Source organism: Megalobrama amblycephala, linkage group LG3 (assembly GCF_018812025.1).
Source record: "Megalobrama amblycephala isolate DHTTF-2021 linkage group LG3, ASM1881202v1, whole genome shotgun sequence".
Taxonomy (NCBI): Eukaryota; Metazoa; Chordata; class Actinopteri; order Cypriniformes; family Xenocyprididae; genus Megalobrama; species Megalobrama amblycephala.
In genome coordinates, this window is record NC_063046.1 from 32,963,584 (window position 1) to 32,970,658 (window position 7,075).

The window sequence follows — 7,075 nt, forward strand, 5'->3', positions numbered from 1 at the left end:
AAGGGTCTCTAAAGTCCACCTGCATCAGCGCCCTAAGAGGTGAACGTTGAAGAAAGTTGAATCTGTTCTCCAGACCTAGTTTAGAAGAGTCCCAGAGGCATATTTTATTTATTTTATTTTATTTAACTAGGACAAAAACTCACTGAGATTAAAAAATCCCTTTTACAGGAGTGTCCTGGCTAAGCTAAGCTGCTCAAATTTACATTTACAATAAAAAACAACATATAGTAAAACAGACATAAAACGTACAACAATTAAAAACATTTACATGTCATTAATTTATTCTCTAAAATACATATGTTTAAAATTACTTAAAGATACCAAGTTGTGTAGCCTCAGTTCTGTTCTGGCAGTTTCACAGCTGTTTTTAAGTTCAGTTCTAACAGGAGGTACATAAAGATAATAACAGGTTTGAGAATGTATTAAATAGTCAATTTCTGTTGAATAAAACAACAGAGATATGAAGTGACCCAATATAGCTATCATTAAATACTAGTGCATTGTCCTTCGAATAGTTAACAAAGACCAAGCAACTCTTTTATACAATGTACAATGATGTGTTGAGGATATACAATCCATGATACCATAATACAGTGCATCCAAAGAGGAAAGGAGGTACTGTAAGTAGGAGCACATTGATAGACTACACCGGTAGAAAGGAAGCAGTTTCTTCCTTACATTAAATGAAAAAGACTTATTTCTAAAATAAAACTGACTGACTTTTTCTTTCATTTTTGTTTCAAATAATTAATGTGCAAACCAAAATGTAATGTATCCTCAATTATAATACCAAGGTATTTGTACTCCGACACTGATGCGATCAAATTCCCCTAGGAAGTTCGAAGAGCAGTGGAGCTGTCTAATGAAGTTTTAGAATTTGAAAATAACATATTGTTTTTTTCAACATTTAAAACGTGCTTCAAAGCACAAAACCTTGCTTAAAATATATCAAAATCAGATTGTAAATAACCCAATGATTGTTGCTTAGAAGGAGCCATACAATAAATAACAGTGTCATATGCGTAAAAATGAAACCTTGCATTAACAATATTAATATCAAGACAATTTATGTATAAAGTAGCGTTGTCAAAAGTACCGACTTCGGTACCAAGTACGGGAGCATTTGAGCATTTGGGTCTATTAGCGGAGAAATATGTCTATTTGCAACATGTTTTTGAAGCGTTGATCATTGTAGCCAATCACAGACATATCTGTTGAGCGCGTGAACACAATGGCCAATCAGAGGTGTTTAAAAATCTGCTCAACAGTGCTCAAAATGCTAGGGGGAAATGCTGGTATTGTCACATTTTAAAATTTCAGTACCGCCTTGTTACCGAAGTCGGTACTTTTGACAACACTAGTATAATGTAAATAATAATAGCCCCAGCACAGATCCTTGGGGGACTCCCTTAACAATCTCCATTAAATCTGATTGATTACCTGTACACATTGGGTTCTTCCCTTTTAAAAAGTAGTGGAATACATTATCTACATTATTATATTCTTAGAATGATTTCGACAACCTCTATAACTGTAAAAATTACAGAAATTCATTGTCAGAAAAAAAAAATTATATAGCTCACAGGTAGAGATCCAAGTCCATTAATTGTTTTTCATATCACTGCAAAACCTAACAAGTTAACATTTCATTTGAGGAAACCAATAGCCTTAAACTTTTAAGTTTAAGAAACAATATTTATTTGGGGCCTTGAAATTAAAACCAGTCCATGAAAGTTTTGCAACTGTATAAAGTGCATGAATATTTAATGAGGCAAATACTGAGGCGGTTTATAATAGGTTGTCTGTTTCAAACAATTTACTCTGGCCTTACAATTTTGTATTAGCACCTATATAATGTTCTGACCTTTTTCTGGAACTGAGTTTCATAACCACAGGGTTTAAAAACAGTAACTCTCTTTTAAAATGTACAAATTGTTTCTTTACCCAGATACAAGAGGTCTTAGGTGGGGTCGAAAAAGACAATAACCCAAGGTTGTGTGCAGTATAAAAAGCCCTACAGAGCATATACATTAAACACCTCCTAGAAGTTGTTCATGTACTAAATATGACACCACAAAGGCTGTTTTATTTAAGCACTTACATTTGGAGCATACAATGGCACACAGTGCACTAGGTCCCTGTTTGGCTTTGTGTGTTTCACATGACAGCTTTATGATGTGCGAAACAGATAAGAACACACACATACAGACCAAAATATGTTCTGCCTGAGGGTGCTGCCAAACATAGTCAGTGGTATTTCTTTAGATCCTTATCTCGCAGTGCTGTGTACACTCCCAGCACCTTCATCTGACACCATCTCTAAATATCTTTTGCAGGAAAGCGTATCATCCTTTTGTGTGGAACACTCTGGGCCCATACAGAGACACTACTGAGATTGACCATCTCCTCACAAAGGCAAGTCTGCTACTCTTCTGGAAATACATAGTGAGACTGATCAGATGGTGCCAGTTTGTTGTGTATAAAGTAATAAACTGAATAAATAAAGTATGGTCACCACAGGCTCCACTACCCACAATGCCAAAACTTATTTTTGTATACTGTACACCTTGCATCTTTTTGTAGCATAAATCTTTAATCAGTCAAATTAAATATAGAGCTAGAAAAATGGCAAAAGATTACATCTTAATTGTCAAATAGTCATTTTGTACAGTTTTATTTGTCAAAAAGTTATGATGTTTAATAACACAGTTGTTTTTTGCAGCCTATTTTGCATATTTGAATATTTAAACAGCAGATTTTTTAAAATTTTAAAATGACAGGTTTCAAATTTTAAGATGACAAATAAATTTAGAAATAAATACAAAATTCAGAAATTGTACAAATCATACCTAAAATTCTAATTCATAGCATTCAAATTATTTTATCATTATTCTAACTCCATAATGAAACATAAAAACATAGATTTGCTTGAAACAAATCTAATTCTCTGTATCATGTGAATGTAGTAATGAGCATAACTTTGAAGCCAATCAGGAAAACTCCCAATAATATAAATCTTACTTGAATGAACCAAGATTTTGATTACTCCTGACTATGGTGTATTTTTCAGACAGCTGATCCAGACAGAAGAAATCACTGTTCTTCAGTGAAGGCAGAAAGCACTCAGCTGTCTAAATGACACTTTCCTTAAATTTTTCTACAGCACTTCACCTCAGTTTTTTGTTTTTTTGTCTGAGTGTGTTGTTTATTGAATGTCTCAGTAGCCCTGGCCCCAATCAGATGTATAACATGGAGATTTCATCAAACAACTGATCCCCACAGCTTTCTATGCCGTGGCAAGTGAAAAGAGAATAACTGCTCCATTATTCATCATGTCTTTCATGTAAGCCTCCATCATTTAAACATTTGAGCACAATTGTACAATTTTTTTTTTTTTTACTGAATATCCAAAGAGTACGTTGATTTAATAGGATATACAGCTCTGTACAGACCTTATTGAATTTTCTCTAGAAGTTAGACATCACAATGGGCAGGAGACATCTGGGCATCCGAATGGTTCTGGTTAAAAGAAATGAAAGATGTAGCTTCTGACATGAAAGGTCTGAAGATTATCAAAGAGATGTAAGAAATAAATTAGCAGGCAGCTCATCTTATTGAAGGATTATGGGGAAAGAAAAGTGTAAATGTTTAATGGCTGCCTCTTTTCTTCTTGGAAGTCACTTGTTTGTCTGGCTGTAGTCCTTGATAAGCACAAAGGAGAAGTGGGTTGCAGTAATTATCTTCTTTTTTTTCTTTTTCTTTTTTTTTTCACTTCCTATTGCTTCTTTTATCTACTTGCCCAGAGAAGTACAGTTTGAGAAGTAAGGGACTTCAAGCTTGGTGTCACAGCCTATTTTAGTAAGCTTCCAGATATTTTAGAGGACCAACAAAAAAAAGGTTCATGTACTTTCTTTCCTGATTCCACTTGCTTGAGCATAAAACTGGACTTTCTATGGTGGAAATGGAAAAAGCAGAGGTTTGAAATTAATTGCCACATAAGCGCCAACAAGAGTCACTAAGTGTGTCCTTCAAGTATTTTTCCCTTCTTTTTTGAGTTACCCACCTCACATGTCATCTGCTAAATCTTCACTTTCATGGGGACCTGTGAAAAGCTGATCTCATAAATGACGACATCAGTGGGCTTTTCAGAAGCCGTCAGGGATTCATGTAACTTGAAGGGATTATAAAAAGGTACAGACTTGTATTTCCCAAAGAGGAGCGGAATCCATCCACGGCTTATCGTTGCTCCAGCAGCCTTCGGTTACAGTTAAACCCGTATAAGTCGAGCCTCTCTTATACTCACTGCTGGTTTTAATTTGCTTTAAATTTCAATTAGCACATGTTTTTAAGACTTAAACAGATTCAAATTTGGTGGTTCAGTTGGAAATTTGTTCATATGCAATCTATAGAACCCTATTATGGTCTTGTGTATTTATCTTCCTTGTAGATGTTGTGATGAAATACAGGACTAAAAATGTACACATTGTGAACAATTTCACAGACTATACCTGCTCAGTACTATAGCTTCAACAGTGCTGAGAACCTTTGTCAACAAAAGATAAAATAAATGTGGCTACTTAAAGGTCATTTCTGATTGATTTGCTTTCCTTTCAGTACATGCATTCTCATAAAGATGTTCCAGGTTGTTGCCTGTGATATCAAGTAACGTTGGCTTGGCAAATGTCACAGGAACCACAGGAGTAGCCATGGGTAAAAATTAAAGGCTAAAAAAGAAGGAAAGTCATTTGGTTAATTTCATTTTGAGCAAGGTATGTCAAGTAACACAGAAAAGCACATTAGTTTTTGCCTGCTAAACTAATTCATCCACCCACCCATTTTTACATTTGCCAGGTATGAAAGAGAGAAATTAACATGTTTTTTTTTTTTTTTTTAGAGAACCACTAAATGATAAAATACACTCTGCATGTTATTGCCTCAGAGCCAGAATAGGACAATGGGGACACAATCCAAGTGGGCAGCTGCCTTCTCTTAATTCACACAAATGATTTTTAGTGTGATTACTTTCTGAATATGACAAATATTCCCTATGATAGAGTTTGAGTTGCAGGACAAAATAAAGCCTGGGACCTCATTTAGAAATACATGCTTAGAGCAATTCAAAATGTGAATGTGCAACAGTTTCCTAAAACTTTCTTATTCACAAAAACTGTTCCCACATGCATCTCTCCATATAAAATCACAGGTAAATTCAAGCACAATGTGAACAAGTGCATCAACTCCATCTACAGAATGCCAGCAAATATTCCCTATGGTTCAATTTTCAAGAAAAAGCATTCTCTGAAAACATACGTCCAACGTGTGTGGGGGCCTATTTTTATTTATTTATTTTTTTCCCCCAGGTAATTGTTAATAATATAAAAAAAAAAAAAAAAATAGATGATGATCTAACTTGCTGGATGAACCTACCACTTTCCATTATAGGTCAAATTGCAACAGTTAAGTATACCAAAAGTCCTTTATCTATTCATCACGACCCCTGTACAACCAACTGAGAAATGGTTCATTAAATCAGACAATAAGCACATTTCACTGGAAAAAAATAAGTTTACAAATACTACAAAAACAAAATAAAATAAAACTCAAGGCAGTCTAGCAGCACCAAACACTATTACTTAGCATCTCATCTACAACATCTTCTCATATTAGATCAAATGTGACAGTCTCCAAAACCTGTGGCTAGAGTTACAACAGAATGTAAAGAAATAACCATATCTGATCTTCCATTATTTGTTTTTGAAGAATATGATGATTAAAACAACTCACACTGCCTAGTGGCAAACCAATACATCGACGTGCCATGAACTTACACCACATATCAACTCACCAATTGTAACGTGTATATTCTGTTTTGGTTCTCTTCTGTTTCTGTTCTATGCTTGTGTATGTTGACTTAGTTTCTTTGTGTTTGCCAGTTAACCTAATTAAGTTATTCATTTTGTTGATTGGTTTGGTCTGTTTATTCAGTTCAGTGTCAGTTCTCGCTGTAATGTACCCGGTTGTTTTGTTCTTGTTTCAAAGTAAGTGTTGTTTGAGTTCTTTGGTTAATAAAAACTATACTGCTGCACACAGATCCACTTCATTATTGGGTGCAATCGTGGCATGACCTATACTGAATAATCCTGATTTAACCAATCAACACTTAATACAAAATGGAAAGAGAAAGGTATCACACATTTACATCGCTTGTTTCCTGGTAACACCTTCAATACATTTACAGAATTAAGACAGAAATTTGACACAGGAAAAGAAAACTATGGCCTGGTTTCACAGACAGGGCTTAGATTAAGCCAGGATTAGGCCTTAGTTCAATTAGGACATTTAAGAAGCTTTTATAAATGTGCCTTAGAAAAAACTGGAACTGACAAATTTTAAGATATGAAGTTGCTTTCAATGAAGACAACTCAAACATGCATTTTAGTCTGAGATAGGCTTTAAGCACTGTCTGTGAAACCAGGGGTAATTCTATCACCCACAAATTAGAAATTCTTTTAAAGCCACAATTGGAAACAAAGATATTGCACAAACACCACCACTTATAGCTAAAGCATATCAACATAATTAGTAATTCAGTAAAGATACTTACTAAACTATACACTCTAATATTGTCTGTAGATTCTAGATACTAATACACCAGTTAAACAATGTGAAAAGATCTCAATATCAACACAGATGAGGGCTTCAGAAATACTTTTATCTTAAGTACAAACCCAAATATCCAGTTAATTCAGGATAAAATTGAACATAGAACACATACATAGCACAAGATGTTTAAAATGGGATTAGTAACATTTGATAGATGTACTAACTGCAATCTCAATACACCAGACCTGTTCATCGGTTCTGGACAGATGCCACTTATATCAGACTTTTTGGAAATCAAAATCCCAGTCCTTCCATTACTATGCCTGTACATTTATCACTATCTAAAATAAACCCTCCTCTTGAACACCAAACACTTATACTCATGTATTTAGCTATTGCCAAGAAAACAATATTACTCAATTGAAAAAATAAATATCCAAATAAATATCAATTACACATGGCTAGATCTCTC

General features: G+C 34.4%; 1 long non-coding RNA gene across 1 annotated transcript; it reads left to right on the forward strand.

Annotated features, from left to right (window-relative positions):
* Positions 1–4,519: 4,519 nt before the first annotated feature.
* Positions 4,520–6,085, forward strand: LOC125265160. The gene is made up of 2 exons (XR_007184218.1): positions 4,520–4,769; positions 4,895–6,085. It is a non-coding gene; the product is annotated as an uncharacterized LOC125265160 (long non-coding RNA).
* The last annotated feature ends 990 nt before the right edge of the window (positions 6,086–7,075 follow it).